The sequence below is a fragment of the Symphodus melops genome (genome assembly GCF_947650265.1).
Source record: "Symphodus melops genome assembly, chromosome: 14".
Classification (NCBI taxonomy): Eukaryota; Metazoa; Chordata; class Actinopteri; order Labriformes; family Labridae; genus Symphodus; species Symphodus melops.
Window position 1 is genome coordinate 15658878 of NC_136704.1, and position 22874 is coordinate 15681751.

Sequence of the window (22874 nt, forward strand, 5' to 3'; positions counted from 1 at the left end):
TCTCAGTACTTAATCTTCACTAATCTTTGCTCAAGTAAGCCTTTAACATCTAATATTTTCAGAGATAGCTTCTGAGTCAATCCTCAGAAAGAAGCTCATTTAACAACTTTCATGGCTGTAGATGTGCCTATAGGTGGCGCTGTAGTTCATATCCACAGAAATATAGAAAGATGAAATCTACTATGATCTAGGACCCCCCCAAAAAAACACTCAGCACCCTTGTAAGGTGTATCGGGAGGTTTATCAAATAAAATATTGCTAAATAATAAATACCCCGTTTAGCCTAATGTCTTAAAAACTATATTTTCTACTAAACTATCTGATATATATATATATATATAAAATGTAAGACAATGCATGAACTGTTAACGATAACAGTGGACCACAAGAGCGAGTAAAGTTTGTCTCGTGCCTCACACTGTTGATACCAGAGGGCAGCGCGCGCACACATGCATGCGCATCTAGCTTGTCAATTCACTGGAACCTTCCGACTCCGCAGCGCCGATAACTTCGGATTCCAAGTCGGCAATTGAAGCGCTTTTCATGCCCATGTATCTTCTTTCAGGGACACATTTCCTGCAGGCGTGGACAGAAAAAGCAGCAGTCGCTCGCTGAAGGGTTGGAAGACGTGAAATCCATGGACAAGGAGACTTGTTGCATGTGGTGACAGCTGTGATACAGTAAGGTTGCAACTAATGACACGTGTGTACTCACATTATGTATAATTGTTTGCTTTATTCGAATTTGCCTACCTACCTATTAGTCTTCAATTCAGTTTAAGAGCTGAAGACCTGAAGTTTGACAGCGTGTTTTAGTTTCCACAATGGGCGGAGACAGTAGTAGAGGGACTATAAATCATTGCTCTTGTAGTAGCTGTGTCTGACGCATTGTTCATAGACCATGTATCCATCCGCAGAATACATTGAAAATGGTTAAATTCAGACATACATTTAACATGAACCCAAATACAATTTAGTTGTAAAATTATTTTTGTAAATTATTATTAATCTTTTAAGGTGGCTTTATTTACATTTAAAGTGTGTCGAGTAAAGCAGAATTTTCTTGGGGGGCAAGCTGTGAATTACATTAGCATATTTACAATTCCACATTATTCCTTTATTAAAACAAGCCTATGAGTGCACCTGCATTGTACAGCATTTCATTGCATATGTTGTCTCCTATTTCCCCTCAGTAGCATATGGCAAGATTAACAGGTTTCACTCCCAAAAATAGGAGGTCCAGCAGGTTGTAGGAGATGCATACAGAACATTTATCAACATATCATTTGGCTTAAGTTAACATCAGTTGTACCTGGGTTTTACTCTCATTCATTCTGCCTCAGGCTGCAGTCATTTTTCTGTATAATTGCTTCCTCTTTCACTGTGCACCACACTTGACAGTGATGGATAACAGGTTAAAAATGGACATTTTCTCCTGTTGGTGTATGTTGGATTGACTCAAGCATGCATGGTGTTCTTCCCTCAGACCAAAAGACCTTGGAAAGATTGTGTTCCCCTCTGCTTTTCCCATTCCAATATAATCCAGTTTGTCTTCATTTTCTCCTGCCTTGGACTCATTTTCATGATGTATAGCTGAAGCACATCATCAAGACAGAAGTGTAGGTTATGTCAAAGTTATGCCATCATGATTACAGTCTAGGTTGCAGAAGGAGGCCATGTAGCAGTGCAGCACTAAGAAACAGCAGATCAATGGTGAATGTTGTTTGTTCTATATTAAAATTTTTTCCTTACACAAAAAAGTTTGTAATTAGAAACGCTTCTCTGTCTACATGTCAAATCAAGAAGCTGCCGAATCGATGCACCTGGTGCAGCTTTATCGTGACGTCACTGCTCGGGATTGGCGAGTTGAAGATTTTAGGACAAGATGCTCCGCAATATTATGGACGTTCTGTTCACACATGCACCACAGGAGACTTTCCAATGTCCAATGAGATGGGGCGGGTGGGATCTCAGGAGGCAGGACATGACTTAAAAAGGATAACCATGAAATGGCAGCTTCTTTTGGGTGAAATCTCCTGAATATTTCTTGCTGCGTTCACAACTCACCACTTGTTCACACAGAAATGTTCCTTCATATTTCCAGTGAGGTTGGCGTGAAAATGAATCCTCTACAGTGGGTTTAACAGATGCAGTTCATCACAAAAATGTCAGCGACTTTTTTAGAACTTTTTTTTGGATGTGTGAATTACTGTAAATATATTGGCACTTGTAGTTTAAAATACTGAATAGGGCACACTCGTTGCTTTCTTCATCTATCTCATGCAGTCTCCATATATTTAAAGTAAGTTTCAGGGTTAAACAACACTTTGCAGTCTTTGCAGATATGTAAGCCAAACTGTGTGTTTGAAAAGGTTTAGCCATCAGTCTAAAAACAGACATTTTTACAAAGTGAGTCTTTTCCCTGCTTGATTTAAAATAGTATTTCTCATTACGGTTGCTATGAGGATTGATGTCATTGCAGATTAATGCAAGGATTTTTTCCCCATTGATCAACCCCCCCCCCCACACACACACACACATTTTAACAACGGCCAAAATGGCAATTGCACAGTTCTTATGTTTAAAAACCAACGTTTAAAGACCTTTAGTTTTTTTGTATTGTTGAATGAAAAAATATCTCCTTTTTAACCATTAACTGATTAATCAGCTAATCATTTATGAATGACTACTTACAGTATATAGTTTTCCTCTGATATTGCAATGAAACTGTTATCAAGGCCCCATTTTTTTCCTCCCCTGTACTTGGATTGCCCTGAAGAAACATCATCCATTTTATGAAAGAAGGGGAACATAGTCCAAATCTATAAGCTTATAAATGACACATTCAATGTGACTTACGGTTATTTCATTTGAAGGCTTGTTGTTTTTCTTTGGGTGATGTCACATCCTTTGAATGATATATTTTTATAGACGTCTTTATTGGCATTTTGGAATGTCTTGTTTTGTTTTGACCCAGTTTTTTTTTTTTTTTTCTTTCTTTATGCTGCTTTTCATATTTTCAATCTCTGACCCGAGCTGGAACAGCTGTGACCTTAAGAGCCAAAGTCTGAATTCACTTGGCTTTTAAAAAGTGTGGTAGCACAGCGGGGATACTGCAGTGTATCATGTCTGCAGCAATGAACAGAACAATTTTCATTCACACATGTAGCCGATTGCCTTCTATACTGTACATGTGCTTCACGTTTTCTTTAAGACTTGACTTCAGAGGGAACTTCTCCGGTCTGTTCTCCTCACTTTTGAAGTTACATGCTCCTCCAATTACTGGGGCCATGCAGTCTCCCCTATGGTGTCCTTGGACAGCTCTTTGAGTGCCTGAAAATGTTGCGGACCATTAATCCTAGATTGTCTTCATCTGTTTGCATAATTCTCCCTCCGTAACCATTTTTCTCCCCAATTTTCACAGTGTGTGCTTTAAAGTTGTTTTTTTCAGAAAGACCTGAATCTTCAACAGATTTCAGTTTGAGTATTTTTTTTTCTCCGTACCACTGACAGTTGTTAAACTTTAACTTAAGTCTGTTTTATGGGGCACAGCCTGTCAGCTGTGTATTCTACACAGCCTGTGTGTTTTACAGCCTGTGTGCTGATGTTGCCTATTGAAACTCTTCACCTGCCAGCAGATAGGTTTACAGATGTATTCAGCGATATTTTTTATTCTCTTTATAACATTTCGAAATATAAATCAAGCCATAAACCAAGCTGAGCAGGTAATAAACAGAAACCAATTTTCTTTGCAAAGAAAAAAAAAAGGTGTTGTTTCCTTTACCTTATGCATTTAAGGTTTTTCAGTTAGACTAATTTGCTGTCAGGCAGGAGGTTGTTTTTGCAACTCAGGCAGACTCCAAAAATTAATTTATCCAAATAACCAAGTCCTCCCGGGCCATGGAGGTTGGGACACTGAATGGCCCTGGTAGGCAAAGCCGCCTTTTTGAAGTCTGGAATGTTTTGGCTGACTTAGAGCAGGCGACTGGAGTGGAGGGATCATTTTCACTGACCCATGGGATTTTTAACCATTTTCATATACTGAGAAGAAAACAGACTGGGGAAAAATGCCGGAGCTGATTTGCATTGACTTTGTAATCAAAAAAATGAGGAGAGGAGAGAAAGTGAAGTGAAACTGATTTGGTGTATCTCTTTAGTTTTTTTTTTTTTTTTTAAGTGTCACCTGTGTAGTCGGCATGATGTCATGCATGCTACAAATCATTTTTAACGGGTTCAAATTCTTTCCACTAGGATTTTTTTTTCCCTTTTAAAAAAATGCAGCCTGATCAGAGAAATGTATAAATGCAATGGGAGTGTTCATTCACCGCTCGTTTGGACTGCGAGCAAAGTAAATACAAGGTCCATCCTAATCATACAAACACTTTGATTGTACACTTCCATTGTATAAAGCCTCTCATTAGTTGCTAACACTCTGAGGGTATCATTTGTTATATCCACTTAAAAAAGTCACTACTGCAGTTACATTAATGAAATCAAGCCCTATTTATATATGGTATCCTCTCAAGGACTTTAATTACAGCAAGTAAATGCTTTTATTAAACAAGCCCGAGGAAAGGGAAGTGCAGGAAACCAGGCTGCTCTTGAGTAACGGGGCACTTGAGTTTCCAGCGTAATAAATAATTCACAGCTCTGTGTGATGAGCTGCTGAGGACAGAAATCCCTAATGACAGCTTTTTATAACCTATGACTCAGCTGGCCATTATGCTTCTGACATCCCAACACAGACCACATTCCCTCCGCATGCTCACTGCTCTCACTCTTTTCACAATGACAAAAAGGAGTTATATTACAGGGTGCAATGTGCAGCCGCTGAATGAAGAAAAAAAAAAAAAAAGGGACGTCAAACGTTTTTAAACGACGTTGCTGATTGTTAAACGTGTGCCAGCTATACAGCTCATCAATGATGTGAAAGTGTTGCGGTTGTTCCTTCACAACATCTATCCAAACATACTAACAGAACGTGTGTTAGTTTTATTGTTGCATTGTCAACATGTCCACTGTTTCATCGAGCTCAGTTCGTTTCCTGATGCGTTTTTCCGGTTCGGTTTGGGAGGGAAAATGTGCTGAAGTGGTGAAATGTAAAGAGAAGGATGGTTTTACGGAACCAGTTTTGACACATTTTGACATGAACAGAGGAGTAACAACCTTTATGCACTTACTCTGTGGCTCTTGTCTAGTTTGTGTGTAGTTTTTCTAAGTCTCTGTAAACACTTGGGATTTTTCTGACAAATTATGAAAAATGCAAAACTTGTTCTTTGATGTAGTTCCTGAAACATTTACTCCTCGGTATGTTTGTAACAATGCCCCTGTCATACTGTAAGTTAAACTGTAGTCATTCCTTTCTCTCCTTTGTCCCTTCCTTCATTAGGTCTATGCGTCAAAGGACTGGGCTAACCTTAATTCCTGCGGCAGCGGCGGCGGCGGCTGCTGTGTACGTGTGAGGTAAGAGTCTAAATAATTGAGTTCCTCCGCTCTGCTTTAGGCCTGTGACTGATCAAGTGTTTCAGCGTTTGATTGGCATAATGGCACCATACCCCCCCAGGTGAGGTCAGTCCGAGCAACATCTGGGCTTATTATGCAACTCCCAGAATGAAAGGCAACGCCTCATATGGTATTGGTTGATCTGATTATTGTTATCATTTCCAAACGCTGGATCTCACTAAGACGAGGTGGTTAATTTTAGATGCAAAATATGATCCAATTACTCAGGCCTGTGCTTGTGGTTGTCCCCAGAGTTAGTGCAGGGAAATAAATCTGGTGGCCTTGATTAAGTACCTGACAATAGAGTTAGCACAGCACTAGTGGTTTATAGTAATACAGAGGACATGGACAATTAGGCCCACCAAGTAATTTACAGTACTGCTTGCAGGTGGTGACCCTGAATGAGCTTGGGACCACCTCAGTAACAAATTAAATCATATAAGCAAGCAGAGTAGCAGCTCTGTAGGACTTCCAAATAAAGCAGAGCAATCAGAGAAAAAAAAAAAGGCCTGATGCTTATTTCAAACTTGCTATATTTTGTACTCGTGAAAGGAATAACAAATGGCACAAGGTTTCCCTTCTGTTATTTTCTGAAGAATGAATGATCACATTTACGCGTTGTTGATCTTTTTACGTCAGTGTGGACCGTTCTCCCCTCACCGCTACCCATTAATTATGAAATACTGTAGGTCTCGGCCATTTCTTTTTACTACCTCTTCCTGCTGAACTCGGTGTGAAAGGCTGCTGTTCTTGTGAAGGTGTATAAAAGTAAGAGCGGGGAGAAAGTTCCCCACCGGTAGACCCCACTCTCTAAAGCATGATGTCACCCGAGTCAAAAAGGCACGGCTGAAGAAAAATGGCTTGTTTCACACATGATAGACACCTTAACACATGGAGCAAATGGAGCGCGGTATGTGGCTACTTCTCTTCACTATTGAAGCACAGGCTGACGTACACAGAGTCAGGCAGTGGGTGTGCTATGATGTTTGAATGTAATATTTAATCATGGGAGAGATCTGTCTCTGATGTTAAAACTAAATTGGAGAAGTTTCAGGTAATAAGTGACTGAAACCCAAGATTTCTTTGTTTTACTGACAGCATTTTTTAATCCATGTAAATATCGGGATCAAGGTTTAGGAACATCATTTTTAGTACAGCCAGCAGTAACCACATAAACAACAGTACTGGAATAAAGGTGAATATATCTAAGTGATTTAAGTCAACAAAAAGAAAATACAAAAGACAGAAAGAAAATCCTTTAAAAATCAGCCAGAGGTTCTGTATGTTGATCAGATATTAATAATACTTTAGTCATTGGCCTTCACAGTGTGTAAAAGTGAAGAAAAACAGTGCCCTCTTCTGCCTGCCTGCCCTCCTGCCTGTTGTCGCCCACAGATTGAAACATTACTTCAGGTTCGCTCGTCGTTTACAGAGTGGAGACCGCCGCTCTGTGTCTGTGGCTTATCATGCTCTTGTACAGGTCAGACTCAGTGGCTGAGTGGCAGGACCCTTGGAATAACTCTGATCACCCTGATCCTCACTGTCAGCACATTGGCTTTAGTGTGAGTGGATCGAGGGTCCTCATCAAGGACGCCACAGTTTAGGGGGGGTCTGCCTGCTCCCCCATAATGCACCACTGCGGGGCTGGTTTCCTCAGTGAGTCTGTTTAATTGAACAGGATCATGTACTGTCTCTTTCTACGTCTTCACAAGTATTTTAAACACACACTGTTTTAAAGGGTCAACTGTGTTCTTATATTTATTGATAATCTGATATTGGTCGTATCTTTCAACAAAACATAAACTGTCAGGCCTTTTATTACCAATCGGAGTGAGGCCACAGCTACGGCCTTCTTCCACGGCCTTCTATTTTTATGTGCGTCATTAATTCATGACGAGCGGCCTCAAATAGAGAGAAAAGCTAATTGGCATAAACTCTGATGATGTAAGCAGCTCCACACCACTAACAGCTGTGTGTGGCCCACAAATGCTTGCACAGCTATTTTAGAGCTCCTCCAAATCCAAAAGAAATATACTGTACTGCTACACCTGCAGTGGAAGCTGGTCCTGTAGAAAGACAGCGTTAGCAGCAGAATGTTGAGTGTTTTCCCCAGGCAGAGGGAGGATTAGCTCTGTTGAGCTCAGCTATTATATTTGTGACCTTCTGTCAAAACTAATGCACGGGCAATTATTAATACATGAAGTCTGTCTTTCCTGAGATGATTGCCTCTGCTATCTTTGGTAGATATTGTAAGTGTGCATTGGTTAGAACACTCATCACATGTGTTATTCATGTTGTTTTTTTTTCTAATCTGCACAGATGCTTTCTATAAAACAAGAAAGAAAAAAGTTTTTAGTTATGAGCGCTATTTCCACTCACTCCATAAAGGAAATGTTCCCTGGGTGATTTCCACAGAAGCAAATGTGAACTCCCGTTTTCTCAACTACTGGAACAATATTTAGTATTTCTGCTGCTGATGTTTAATCTCTCATTAGCCTTTAGGTGACATGAAACAGCATCAACCTCAGTCTTGAGTTTGCCAATCAGTGGCGGGTTGAGTGACAGGCACAGAGCAGCACATCCCTTATGTAAACCCTTCCTCTACCACCACGAAATTAGAGTGGCTGTTGCTACAGTACACGCCGCCGCCTCCTGCTTCTACACAAATGAGAAAGTAAGCACTCCGGTTCAGAAGTTCACATTTTGGATGCGTGCCGGAACTACTTAAGGCCAGTGACGTTTTTCAGAGGAACAGGTGGTCAGAGTGACATAATTCTGGCTCAGTGTTTTGATCCTTAAAAATTAGGCCCTGCTGCTCCTGCCAAAAGGGTCATTACTCTGTCAATATGTATGAAGGCAAGATTATCGGACTCACTACTAATGTAAACCGATAAAAGACAAAATTATGATAATGACATGAACGTTTCTTTACACCTGCTTATATACTTGATATCGCTTTACACAAACAAACTAATAAATAACACAGATATGTATCCATCTTTGACAGGTCTCAAGGCTTGGCTGAGAAAGTTATTTATTCTCACACTGTTAACTCCTGGCACGTATGCGTTCGAGAGGAATGCCATTCAGAATGCAGAAAATATATTTAGTTCTCGCCAACAGACAGCAAAAGGCACCAGAGGGTCTAGCCCCTGTGTGAGAACAGTTATTTCTGTCACAGTATGGACTTTCAATTACTGTAATCCGCTGCTTGATTCCTTCAAGAATATCAGGAACGATTAGATGTTTACATACAGCGGCTGTGACACCTACAGTACCAATCAGAAAAAAGTGACGTTTTCCTTTAACTTTCATTGCTCAGTTTTTTTTTAACTACTTCATCTGTTTGTGCAAGTGAAGAAACGGGAGATGTTACGTAGAACATCTGCAGGCCTTTTGTCTGCTGAAGAATTGTCACATCTAAGTGTTAATAAATGTGCAGTAACAGTTTGACAGGTTGCTTGAAGCCCACTAATGGATAGGTGCTTATGGACAGTGGAAATACCCCACAGCTGCAGTCTGGCTGTTGCTACATATGTGATCCTCCTGTCAGACCTCACTACCACAGAACAAGTCTCAATTGCAGCGAAACAGACATGTGTCCAACAACTATTCATGGTACAAAATGAATCTACACATGCACAGCTTTTCCTCACAGTCAGATCAATATTGAAGATCGACGACAGACCATTTGTGCATGTCTCGTCCAAATGCATGGGATGAATTTCCTTCAGCTCTTTTTCTTATTTCCCGACATTCAAGGCTTCGAAACCTTCTGCATGCTTTTATTTTTGGAAACCCTGTGAGGTCTGTGCTTATATTTGGGCGAAGGTTTTTTTTTTTTTTTTTTCTAAAGCTGGGCAAATCTCACAGCAAAGCCTGGTGATTTAAACAGGGATGAACGGAGAACAATGGCCAGATAAGTGAATTACCTACCTGGTAGGAACACACAGAGTCTGCGTCCTGAAGCTAGGCAACTGGCCGACTGTGTTTGTGTTAGGAAACAGTTGAGCAGCTCCCGCAAACACAACTTATCCGGTTTAATTGGTGCGTAATTCCTGCAAAGTTGTCATACGCGTCTGTCTTTCTTGAGCTGCACAAACAATGTAGTGTAGGCTGAATGCTCTTTGAGTGGTTAAGTGGAGGATCTGTAGAGGTGGCGTATAATTGGTCGCTTTAGAGCCTTGAGAGGACAAAGTGTTATTGTTCATTCTGGTGCAATCTAAGTCATTAGCTGTAGTCTTCTACATTGTTGTATAAGTTCAACATATTTCTGACTTCCTAAAATGACTGAAATGAAAAAAATGTCTCGAGTAGTCCAGAATGTGGTCTAACCCCGAGTCAGCTGTAAAAAATAGAAAAAGGAAAACTCCCAATTTGAACACATATAACCACCTAATTAGGGTTTATACTATTAAATAAGGAAGGTCTAAAAGTTTATTATGATCCAGTAAAAATCATACAGAACACACGACGCAACCAGTTAACCCAATTATCATTATTTTAAAAACCTTTAAAGAAATGTTGTATGAATGGATGGGTTTACTACAGTTTACAGCCTTCAGACACTATTCTGGTGTTTGTGGAGCTTCCTGAATAAACTCATGAACATATCATAAGTGTGCTTCTTGAAAATAAAATTGTGTTTTCAGAACAACAAATTTAATACAAATAAAAGATATTCACTGAACCATGTTTTGAGACTTGACTATGGACTAGTCTGTGTACCGCTCAGATTTCAGTGCGATAACATTTCTCTAAACACACGTTGTGCTTGCTTTACCGGACCACCCTCTGCTAGCAGTGCGTTGCTTTTCTTTGTTATTATTACACAGTAAATAACCTGAAAGCACTGTTTCGTTTGTGGATGTAAAACAGTGTTTGATTGTAGCAGCAGTATTATATAGGCTATATCAATGAGAGTCGGCATCTGCATTGTAGAAAGAAATACTGATTTTGGGAGCTAATATGTTATAATATCAGATCAGTACATCACCTCATGTTGTTGCCAATACTTGATAGAACATTCACACTGGTATCAGTACAGCTTTATGTGGACTGAAAGAACAGAATTTCACACACAGTATTGTTATATTGTCAATTTGTTGTCAATGCCCTCAGCTTTGGAACAAAATCCGGTGAAATAATGAAAAATAGATTTCTAAGTCATTTAATGTCGTCTTGAGTGAACAATACCTGTACCTTCTCTCAGTGCTTCAACTTTTTAAATGTCCTGGGGGAGTTCCTGTTCAAGTCCCAAACCTACAGAGAGCTCTAATGAAGGCTTTACCTTCCAGGCAAGCATATTTCTCCAAATGACAGTAATTTACATATGATGTATTTAGAGAAGAAGAGGGCAGGCTAATTCTATTTAGAGATTTTCCTTTGTTTTAGGAGTCATTAGCAGCTAGCTCAAATCTAATTTTTACAATTTCATCAGGCCATCTTGGAAAGCCTCTGTGAGCTCATCAGAGAGGAGCATTTATTGCTAAGTGTTCTCTATTGCATTAGCACACAATAAAGCGGCCAGGGACTGCTACAGACGTTTATGTGGAATCCAGTTAACACTCCGCCAATTCGTTTTTTATTGGGACTCAATCAATTTTTATTCATTTTAAAGCCAGAATGCTTTCTTTCATTGTGTGCCTCCTCCAGCTTATTATGCCCTAAACTAATTACTCAGTTGTTTTCACAAAATGCTAATGTTTACGTTGAAGATTTCCTCTTTGAAATTCAGGCCGGAGAGATGCATATACACGATGTGAAAGTCTCTGTCACCTTACTCTTTCATTATCACACACCTCCCACTTTGTTGTTTAAACCTGATCATTGCATCGCTTTAATTTTTACAGCAATGTTGTCTGAGTAATAAACTGTTCAACATGGAATCAAAATGTAAATAATATTCACATCATTGTGGACATCTTCAAATCAAACATCTTTTTGCTTTAAATGCATTTGATTTGTTAACAAATAAATAAAAAAACTCTGAGAACAGGGGAGACTCAATTCAGCTCCTGAAATAATCAGATGTCAACAAAATGAGCCTCAATGCAGAAAACAGTAAAGCCACCTACATACAGTCGTGGGCTATGGACCATAAGGATGAAATATTTCAACTATTATTAAAAGTAATCAGATTTTTGTGAAGAAACATTCTGGAACAATTCTTAAGTTTTTATTGATAACAAAGAGAGGTTTCAACAAAATGCATTTTTTTAGTTTTGTTACAAAGTGTGTCTATCATGGATGTCTGTATTTTCCTATAAGGCTTATGAAGCGCTTAAGCTGCTATTTATCTCTGTTCTGGTCTGAAAAAGCAGAGCACTACTGACAGCAGGTGAAGACTCCTCAATGAGAGCTGTGTGCATCTTACTACTGTGTGATAATTCGAGTGCTCTAAGTGCTCCTGGAGACTAACCAAGATACCCTCTTCCTCTTTAGCCTCTCCACTCATTCACTCGGATGGTTTTTTAATGGCGCCCATTTGACTCTGATATCATTTATTGTTTGGTATCAGATGTACATCTTGTACCCTTCACCATTTGCTCTGAAGCACATCTGACCTGAACTTTAAGGCAGGCAACAGATGTCCGGTCTTTTTCCCTCCAATGCTTCTCCATCAGTAGAATGCACAGGTGTTTAATTAGCACTGACAGACATTAGTCATTCCTGCATCTTCAGATCACAGTCACATTGCTCTTTAGTTGTGCTGATATTTTTTTTCCTCCAGTTTTGGTGCCGGCTTTGGATTGCGTTCAACGCTTGGACGAGATGACAAGTTATCATTGATCCGTCCTTACTTAGTGGGATCTGTTAAATAATGTATGGACTCCTGTGCATCACCAACGCACTCCCCTGTCCTCGACCCATTAGAGCAGCAGGGCACGGGGCCCCTAGCGGCTCCAGGCCCTCAGAGGTCCTTCGGCTTTCATTTAATTAAATGATCCCATAATGAAAACTCCAGTAATGAGATTAATTTTAATTATTTATCAGTGGCCGATTTGAGGGAGAGAATGCATTAATGATGCATGAACGGGCTAAACATTTTTCAATTCATCACCTTTTCCTTTTGTTAAAGGTGCAATTTATTAAGTGCTCCGCAGCTGTTAGAGGTGATGGTGGTGGAGATACGGGCGACCAGGCCCAGAGGTCAGAAAGAAGGGCTTGACTTTCATCTGTCAATCTGCATTATGTTTCTAAATCAGACCAAGATGTTTGTTTTTATGCATTCAGTGGAGTAAGCCCAAGTTTCATCTTGCTTTATTTTTTTCCAAAAACTAATGTCGCAATTTGAGCAATCCTCAGGTGCACAGTATTGTTTTCTTAAGTTTCTTAAAGCTTTGTGGATTTCATATTAATACCTAAAGGCAGATAAGTAATCAACATTAAGCCTGTAATTCCTTGCTGTTGTCTGTATACTTCTATCAAGTTGGCATGTTGATTCCCCTTGTGTGAGCAATTTAGAAGAGTTTGGTGTCCAGCCAACAGAAATGGGGAAGATTGTCGACTGTCACACAGTGTGAAACTGTAATTAGCTGGCATGGAAGTGTGTTTATTTGAGTTCCCGGGCTAGAGAGAGGTAGCAGCAGCAGCGGAGTTCTGTAAGCTGATACTTTGTTTGAAGACAATTACCTTTTGTGATTGAAATGAGCACATTTTACGTGTTCATAACTGTAGTAGCATATAAGCAGGCAGAGCGGTAGAAGTGGCCCGGGGCAGGAGACAAGAATGTCATTGGGACAGTGAGCCGGGTGCATTTATCAGGCCCTCATCAATAGTTGATTAATAATTCAGGCCAAGTCTGGGGCTTCTTTAGGGCAGGGTTTCAGCTAGCTTGTAATTTTGTAAATTGCATAGTCATCATGCAATGGACGGGACAGGGTGCTCTGAGAGTCACAGGAGTGAATTCTGGTTCGATTTGGATTCTTTAGGAACTGGAAGAGATTTAACCCACTGTGTAACCAGTGGCTTTTACAACAAATGGAACAAATGGTTTCATGAAGAGGCTGTAAAGACACCTGCTAGATAAAAAAAAAAAACCCAGTTGTATAAGTATTAAAGCTTCTGATATCAATAATTAATATCAAAGACAAATGAGCAGAAATGAGATGTACTTGCATTTCTGTCTCATAAAAAAAACTAAAAGTAAGATGCTACAAGCTCAGTCCTCATAATCATACTGTAGTCAGAGTCATCTTTTGCAATCCACTTTAGCTTGACTACAGAATGAACAATATTACCCAAGTTAAAATGTCAAGCAACGTACTAGCGTTTTGTCGATCCAACGCTCCAGATTTCCACCAGATACTTACCTATCAGAAACTATCAGAAAACAAACCAGCATTTCTCTCCATTGTGAGTTGTTTAAGGAGCCTCGGTCCAGGTGCAGCATTCACAGCAACGTCCGAGTTCGGTGAATGAGCAAACCCCTCAATTACCCTCAGCCAGCTCTCTGATAACTCCCATTCAACAAAAGGAGCCCTCTTAATTGCCCTGACCAGTACTACCTGTTTCTCGTCCAAAAGAGCGCTATTCTTCAACATTGTTTCCTAGGCAACTGGAAGTTTTGGTGACCTATAAAAAGTTGCTACTCCTGTAACTGATCCCTGGCTCCGTGGTTGTTTGTTTCCATGGCAGGCTGCTGTGCTATATTTAAGTCTTTCTAGCTGGTACAAGTCAGCACAGAAAGCATTACCAACAATTTAATTCATTCATTTGGGAGAGAGAAATTCTGAGGTGCTTCTGCTGGAGTGAAAGTCGACGTGAGATCTGACGGGATGTTTTGAGAACCAAAAAGCACCTGGGGCTTCAGAAATTGAGTCACAAAGTCAAGTAGGAAGAAGGCTTCACACTCTTTTCCCAACTGCCTGCTTTTCACCCCTCAATCCAGAAGCGGATCCTTGTAACAAGACGTAATGTTTATTTTTGAGTCAGAGGCAATGGCCGGAATTTCTTTGTTGTGGTTTGGTTTGTGTTTTTAGCAAAGACGTGTGAAGCTGCTGGCACTGATGATTCAGACGTTCATCATCAGAGGTCCTCGACAGTTCATCACATCTGTTGACCTTGTGCGTCTTGAGGGAGAAGGTTAATCAGGAATCCTCCATATTAAATGGAACATTTATCTCTGATTCACAGAGTTGAAAAGGTAAATTCATTATCAAAGGTGTCAAGTACAAAGTTCAGGAAGGGATCCCCCTCGAGGCATTTGGCAGCTTCTTCAATCGTCTCTCCAATTTCAAAATCTGTCTCTTATTTATTGTCTTTACTGTATTTAAGCTTTACTGTTTTCTTCATTCATGTTGCTGGATTCTTTCACTTGTACTTGATGTTCACTTTAAGACGTGTAGACTTGATTTGAAATAAAAATCAATATCTCTTCTTGAAAGCAACTGTAGATACAGGAAGAACCTTTGGAGTCCACCGATAATATTTAAAGAGGTTTCACAAAAGATGGAATGAGATGGACTTTTAAAAGAGGCGGGATATCAATAGGAATCCATTTAGTTTATGGGCGAGATACATTAACTTAACTAACAATCAATCGTTGCCCTCTTTAAAGCTTTTTAATGCACGTGAATCTTACATGTCAATACATTCAGAGCTATGCTTACTCTTCAGTCCATCGTCGTGGTTATTCACCTACCAGAGTCGGTTTGTTTCTTCCCTCCTGCAGTGCACCTTTTACTGTACAGTATAATGAATTCCAGTCAAGCTGCTCCGCATCAAATACAGTTCTACAGTAGAAGAGGATGACAGAAACTCCTCCTGGCATGTTGCTAAAATAAGCTGGAATCCTAACTGTTGCATTGAGGATGTATTCTCTATTGGATATAATCTGGCTTCTTAGTGTCCTGCATGGTGGAGGACATGTATTTGTTTATCTGCTTTCTCCACAAATTTAGCACAGGTTGAAAAGAAAATCCCTTATTTTCGTAGTAGCGAAACAACACGAGTGAACGCTTCAGGAGCATCGTGCATAAAACCTTTTTTTTTTTTTTTTTTTTTTCGCATCTTCAGCGTAAGTTCTTCCTCTGAAAATCCATATGCACCCATCTTAAAATACTTAAGACTCTATTTCCTCAAATCACTTGTAAGACGTACAAGCTAGATGAAACACAACATCTTTTCAACCAAGTACAAAGGGAGTGTGTTCTGTAAGCAATGCATCGCAAATTCCATTTCCTCACACAGGAAGTCACCTTTTAGCAGTCCCACTGCTGCTCCAAACACATCAAGAGGAAGCAAACATGGAAAGTTGGCATATCATTTGGCCGAGTTGGTTCTATTGATGTCTTTCACAATGATATGTTTGTCCGTATTAACTGAGTGGACTAGGATTACTACAACACTGATTTAGATGGACAAAAATCTCAATGAATTACAGTTTTACTTCTTCGTTCCTTCTGTTTGTTACCCTCTCTTCCTCGTCTTTTCAAATGGATGATGCAGTCTTTGCTTTTTCATCTGTTAAGTCACTTGGACAGCTCTTCCTGTTCGCCGGATATTGATCGTCGCAGCAGCAGTTTTAGTAAAAACGATAAATGAAAGGCTGTCTCCGTTACTCATGACGATGGCGAGGACAAGAACCAGACACGTGCACAGAAGTCACCAAGAGGTACTTCAGTTCACGCCATTAGCATAAATAAATGTCAGCACTCTTCTTACAAACTCTTAAACCGCCATTACTGCGTTGGTTATTTCCGAACGTCTTGTCATGCTTCACGTCGGACTGTGGCATGATTGGAGGGAGCCTCCAGTTGAGTGAGCCGCTAATAGTTCACACTGTACTCGGGGCTGTGAAAAACTGTGCAGCTCAGCATGTTTCCTGCTGTTCTATAAAACGAGTGACATTTGGTGCCTGGATAATCTGAGCTTCGTCTTTTTTAAGAGCCCGATAAGCCCAGCTGTTAAGTCTGTCCTGGAGTTAAAAATGACCGAAAACTGGTGTCCACTGTCCAATGGGAATGTCCATTCATCATTGCAAATACCCCTGCTGGGTTCACTTGCATTTGCTTCCTAAAGAACAAATGTGCGTGGAGGTTAAATATAAGTTATTTCCGGTCTGTCTTAATTCAGTTATATTTATGCAGGACGTGGAGCTGATTGGTAACACCCCGGGCTTAAATAGCCTTGTCAAAGCTCTTGTGTTCGTCCCTTGGCACACACGGGTTCAGAACTTGAATGTGGTAGCATATTCTGTCAGTGAGACAAACCGCTGGCTCGCACAGCTCTGCCTCTTTTGTAACTGTATTTAGTTGCTAAGCAGAATGGCACAGACCCAATCTAAGTGGCTTTCATCTGGCCAATTCAAACAGACGTTTGACCCCAGACATTTGCCTAATGTGTTTTTGTTATGTGGACTCCTGGCTTCACAAATGTCACAGTGGCTGGACTAGTGGGGGTGTGGTGAGCGACTCAGGGGGGGAGCAACAGAAACAGAGAGGCAGCCCGGGGGGGAAGGGGGGGGTCTATAACCTCTGCATTTTGTACTCTAACCCTCTGAGAGTTGGTGGTGTGCTGAACATAAGTTCCCAATGATACGAGTGGCCCCTCCTTCCTCATGGGCCCAGCTTCACTAAAGCTCGCTGATGAGCAGCCCGGCCCCCAGCGCTCTGCTGACCTGGGCCCAACTGTGCGGGCAGCTGTGGAGGAGACGGGGAGTGCCACATTTCTGGCCGCCTGGGTCGCGCAAGTCAGAAGCCGTCCCAGACAGTTGGGGCGGCCCTGACAAATGCTGCTATTAGAGGGGTGCTGAAAATTTATTACCAAACATATTGGTATTTCAGGGTGCAGCTGACTTTGATTTAGTGGAGTTGCTGATGAAGCTCAGGCTTTAAACTGTATACCAGAATATTACCAGAAAGTTTCACAGCTCACAGCAACCACTTTATTAAGAATCACTGACACATGCTCAACTCAAAAAGGGACTGTATGGACGTGAACAGATTTGAGAGTATGGCATGGATGCAGAAGATTCATTAGGGAATCGGGAATCAACTTTTGATTGATTGATTGATTTTTTTTATAAACCTAAAGGTTTTTCTTTAAGTGTTGCTTAGTTGGTAAACTTAAACATAAAGTGCTGACCACATTTTGTTGAAAAAAAACCCCAAAAACATTTACTCAGTCATTTGACCAGTTCTTTTCCTGCCTGCAAACTTTGCATAGAAGAAGATTAGCTGTTAGGGAGACCAAAAAACATCCTTTTAAAATGTTACAGATCTTTAAAGGCTGGTCCAGACTGAGCGTCGGATCTCTGATCTTTGATATAAAATCTATAAAAATAACACAAGTATCTCTCCCCAAATATAAATGTATATTCTGGCCTTCTGAAATCACATATTCTGAACATAAATCTCAAAATATACCAGACTAATCTCATTGAAGTGACTTATTAGGCTGAATTTACTCTTGTTATTCTCTTTATCTTTTAACAGACTATATATCCTGAGTGTATTGCCCTCGGTGATACTTCCAACCTCGGTGATGTCTCATTCTGAGTAATAGGTCTCTAAAGTGTGCTTGTTTTCCTTTTTTTGGGGCCATTGGAGAGCAATAAAGTGTCTGTCGGAGGATTTTTCGGGGTCCTCGTGGACTTTCTCCAGGTGTGCCTCACCGGTCATAAAGTACAACTTGTCTTTCACGCTGTATGCGTGGATAAATGTGCCGAAGGATCCTTCTCCAACATAGTACTGGTTATTTTGCTTTTGGATTTTTCAAGCAAGGAAACATTTAGAGAGGACTTTATAATTTTTTTCAGAAAAGGTTGCCTGACAGTGTTCTCCAATGGACATTCAAAGCATGTTCGTCTTGTTATGTTGGGCTACAACAATAAAGTCCCGCTGTGAATTTAAGCCTGTGACGTCCGCTGAGGTTCACCATTTCCTTTGTTCCTCTTTCGGTGGAGGAAAGCTCCGGAGCATTTTTCGAGTTGAGGTATGCTGTGTTTACTTTCATCACTGCTCCTCAGCGAGGCAGGCCGACCTGATGTTTGTTTATAAGGACTCCGGACTTCTCAGAACTTTCATTCACCACTTGAAAGAAGCTGACGTGCTACTCATTTACCTTGAGGTACTTCAAAATTATCAGTCTGCACTTTCAAAATCTTTATTGTGGTGAAAACGTGTCATCATGAAAGTCTGTCTTTAGAGTTTGAAGAAAGCGTGGCAGATACAAGGGTTGGTGTTATTTTGTGTTGTATACTCCTATACATGCAGAATCTTAAACTCAAGGTTACATTTGTTTGGGGTGCCTGACAGGATGTTGGTTGTTTTGCTTTTGTGTCTACATTAAAAAAAAACAAGCAGCAGGAACGGAGCAGGACTGGAATAGTCCTGGAAATAATTTTCCCCGGTCGAGATATGTCGCTCAGTCAACTTTCTCAAGGAAACTATGCACATGAATAATTGAGGAAGAACTAGTACATAGCACTCACAGAGCTCTTTGACAAATTGCCATCCTGCAAACTTTAATGTGCCACTTGTGTCAGGGGCAAGGCTGAAAGGTGGGAGGTTTGTGTAGTTAAGGCTTTTTTTAGAGTATTTTCCCCTTATTCAATAGGTGAACACTTCACCTGGTAATGCCTGTGTCAATATATGAAAAGTGTTATTTTATCCAGAGTTATCCCAAGTTCAGATTACCCTTCTTGGGGGGGGGGGTTCAGAGTGTAACGCTCTGTTGAGACTTCTGTCAAAAAAGGAACTTGATCCCCCCTGATGTGTGACTTTGTGTAAACACTGTAGTGGTTCTAACCAAACAAATTTGCCGCATATGCATATAAAAATATTGCAACTGTGTCACTGGGGTGTTAGCGTTTTGTTTCATCTGTATCATTTGATCCCTTGTCACACTGTTCATGTTTTCCATGTCAAGATAAGTAAACTCACTTGTGGAACATCAGACAAAATAAAATACAAAAATATAGAGGATTGAAAAATCTTTCCAAGTACTAGGATTGCAGTAACATGTACATTAATCTCCAATCCTTATCTGCAAAAGGGAATCAGACATTTGGAAGTGAGTCTATTTTCAAGTGTGTGTGAAGCCGAGTGGATAACCTGTTGGCAGCGGAGGACAGTGCAGATCTCTCTTCACTCTAAATTGCAAGCAGGCATCTCTGAAACCCCACATGAAGACCATTGAGTCCCATCAAGATAATCCTTAATAAAGAACGGCTTCACATTTAATCTTAGCTCACTTCTCAAATTTCTTCCTTGATATAGTTTTTGGCAAGTGGCGTTTTAGCGCTGATGTCAGTCGAACGGTATCAGTGCATCTTTTGTTAAGCCTCCATTTGGCACACGAAGAAGGTTGTGTTAAGTACACCGTTTTTATAGCTGCAGAAAAGATGATTAAAATGTTCTCATTTATACAACTAATGAAGTTTTATATGTTCGAAATGTCTGTGCCTTTAAAATTTGCACCGTTTTTTTATAACACGGTTAAAAAAACAGCGAAAAAACTCGGCATATTATTCTTCCTTCTTTATCTAGATGATGAGCATTTTACATCTTAAATGAATCCTGTTTAACATGAAAATAGTCAGGAGGACTCAACATCCTCAGATACTGCCAGCTTGATTCAAAACATACCACGGAGCTCTGCATGCAGGAAAATCTTGAGTTTAGTCGTTGGGACATAAACAACTCTGGATAATTATACTGTGCAATTTGAAAATAACTCACTTGCAAAATGACATCTCAGGCTAATTTTATACAGCTGCTTATTGAAAAAGCGAGCGGCGGAGTTAAAGGACAAATTCGACTGGCGTGCGTACCTCCTCTGCTATTAGAAATATTCACCTGAGAGTCCCAAAACTTCAATTAGTCAATCGAGTTATCAAGAGCCTGTTCAGTGTGCAGTGTATTTCATGCCAGGATATTGAGATGTGAGCAATATGGATTTACCTGAGGGCAGGAGAGGAGGAGGTTGCACTCACACGTCCACATCCTTACTGCCGTGTATTTAAATCAGGAGCACTGCAGCTCGAATCTATTTCTGTCAGCTCCTTGTTGACTGCATGCTGGTGACCTGCTTTCAGTTGGAAGTGGTGCAGCTGGTCAAGGAGAAAGGAGCTTTATTTTTTTACTTATTTTTCATCCCATGTAATTCCATGAATAAGCTCTGTTAGTGAGACGTGTTCGTTTTTTTTATTCTTTTCATCACCTACCGACTATAAAGTTACAGAGGAGACAAGCAGCGCATACATACGCCAACCGCTAACACAGTAAACTATATATTCTTCGAGCTGTGGGTGTTCTTCTTCTCTCACCACCTCTTTACCGTAGTAAATGTATGATTTCCTCTATCTGGGTAATCATTTTTCAGAAGAGCAGTTGTTATTTCACCCTCACTTTTATTATGTGGAAATCAAACAAATTTAAAACGCTCCATCGACCTCTCAACCATCCATTACTCTGATTGATATTCTTGGACAAAAAAACAAAAACCCAGTATGACATATTGAAGCAAAAAGCTGCACTAGCTTCATCACCAGCTTGAATAAATCACCAGTTTGAGCTCATCAGTAGCAGCGTGGCCTTGTGCGGCAGCTTCGCACAGTTGAAATAATAACCTGGAGCAGACAGAAGGCAGTCATTACCTCGCACACAGACACGGCGTGTATGTGTTGACGGAGGACTTCCACTAGTCTGCCGCGGGGACGGACAGAGCCGAGCCGCTCGGGCCGCTGCTAAACCTCCGGTTTCTCGCCACCTAAGCTGATGACCTAAGCTGTTGTTTGCCCTCTGAAGTTCCCTCTCTGACAAAAAGAAATCCAGCAGCAGCCTACGATTTGCAAGAAAAAATGTGGTTTGTGGTGGAAAAAAAAAGAAGAGAAAAAACAACAAGGGAAAGAGGGGAAGTAGAAAAGTGTGGGCCCTTGGGGTTTGTGAGCGGAGCCGTGTGTTGCAGTGGACAGACAGGCCAGTGGAGATCTGCCGTTTCATTGTCTTAAGTCTCCACTGATACAATCTGGAGAGGGCTCTATTGCTTTAAGCTGTGAGTGAATGACATATGGGGAGCTGGTGTGAGGCACAACTCCCCTGTGCCTCCTCCAGACCCAAAGTCTTCCTGTGAGAGAGTGGCGAGCAACTTTTCTGCTTTTTCAAACGGCAGCAGCAGCAGCCTCCCTCTCCCTCCCTCGTTCACTCCCTCCCTCCCTCTCCCTCGCTCTCTCACTCTCTCTCTCTTTTTTTTCCCTCTTCCTCAGACACTCACTAGTCACTGCCTGAAGCAGTAATCGGACAACTCTCTTTCTCACTAGGACCGGGTCTCCTGAGATAGCGCGTGGGGCTCCATGGGTTCCAACACCTAAAATGAAAAAGAAAAAAGTAGTCTTGTAGTTTACATTTATTGTGCTACTGATTCTACCAACACCTGAAGAGCTCTTGTAGAAAATTTGCTGTCCGTTCTGCTGGACTGATAACCTTCCTGTAGATGATTTTTTTTTTAAAAGAAGATCCGAGAAGGGATAAACACACAGGGATTCAACCAGAATTGTAGTGAGTATCATTTTCATTTCTACATTATGTTTGACAGGTTTGTTTGACTGCTGTCTTTTCCCAGTCTGTTTTTTTAGTGTGTCACTGTGTAAAGAATCATCTCAAACATTAGATAATTTTGTGAGGAAATTTAATTCTACATTTAATCCTCAACTAATGTGTTATTATTAAAAAGAGCTGTGGAAAAAAATTATTTCATTTAGTCTCTGATCTTATCATAAACTGTCATCATATGGGACAGAATCCTCCTAAATCTAATTATGTTGAAAAATGTCAAACTGTAAAGCTCATAAAAGAGTTAAATTAATGGTAATAAAAGAGAAGCTTCAACATGTACATTTCAGTTTTAATACACTGATAATAAGAGAGTTAAAAAAAAGGTGCATTTTTATTTTACTGAAAAAAAAATAATCTCACAAAGAAGTAAATTTAAAAAATAAAATATAAGGCTTTTCAAATAACACTGATAGTCTGACACAAAACATTTAATGATAATCAAATCTAACCACATTGTGCTTTAATATTGCATTTAGTATAGCCAGTATTTTTAGATATTTGGAACTCAATTTTCTCTGTAAAGATGAATGACGTTTATGTAGAATTTTATTCCCATCCTTAAAAAAAACCCAAAAAACCCTTAGTTATCGTAATCTTTTTGATTAAAACAAATAAAAAAGATTTAGATACCATTTAAAGAGTCGTGTGTTTGCTTGTTGTGATCCTCTTCTGCTCGGCCTAGTTTACATTTTGGATCAAACACATTGGTCCCTGCAAGAGTATCTCTTTTTTCTTTTTCTTTTTTTTTTTGTTTGACTTGCCGAACAAACCAAACCAACACAGTTAAAGCAGTTGACATGTAATGCCATCT

General features: G+C 40.2%; 1 protein-coding gene across 11 annotated transcripts in view; it reads left to right on the forward strand.

Annotated features, from left to right (window-relative positions):
• Positions 1 to 487: 487 nt before the first annotated feature.
• The window catches only part of eya1 (EYA transcriptional coactivator and phosphatase 1), a 59578-nt gene continuing 37191 nt past the window's right edge, over positions 488 to 22874 (forward strand). For 7 of the 11 annotated variants that reach the window (XM_079361142.1, XM_079361146.1, XM_079361147.1 and 4 more), the window contains exon 1: positions 21737 to 22006. The gene's annotated coding sequence lies outside the window, so the exon portion shown is untranslated. Of the gene's footprint in view, positions 681 to 5388; positions 5463 to 21736; positions 22007 to 22874 lie in introns of those variants that run through there. The other 4 variants (XM_079361152.1, XM_079361143.1, XM_079361144.1 and 1 more) reach the window with 2 other exon arrangements.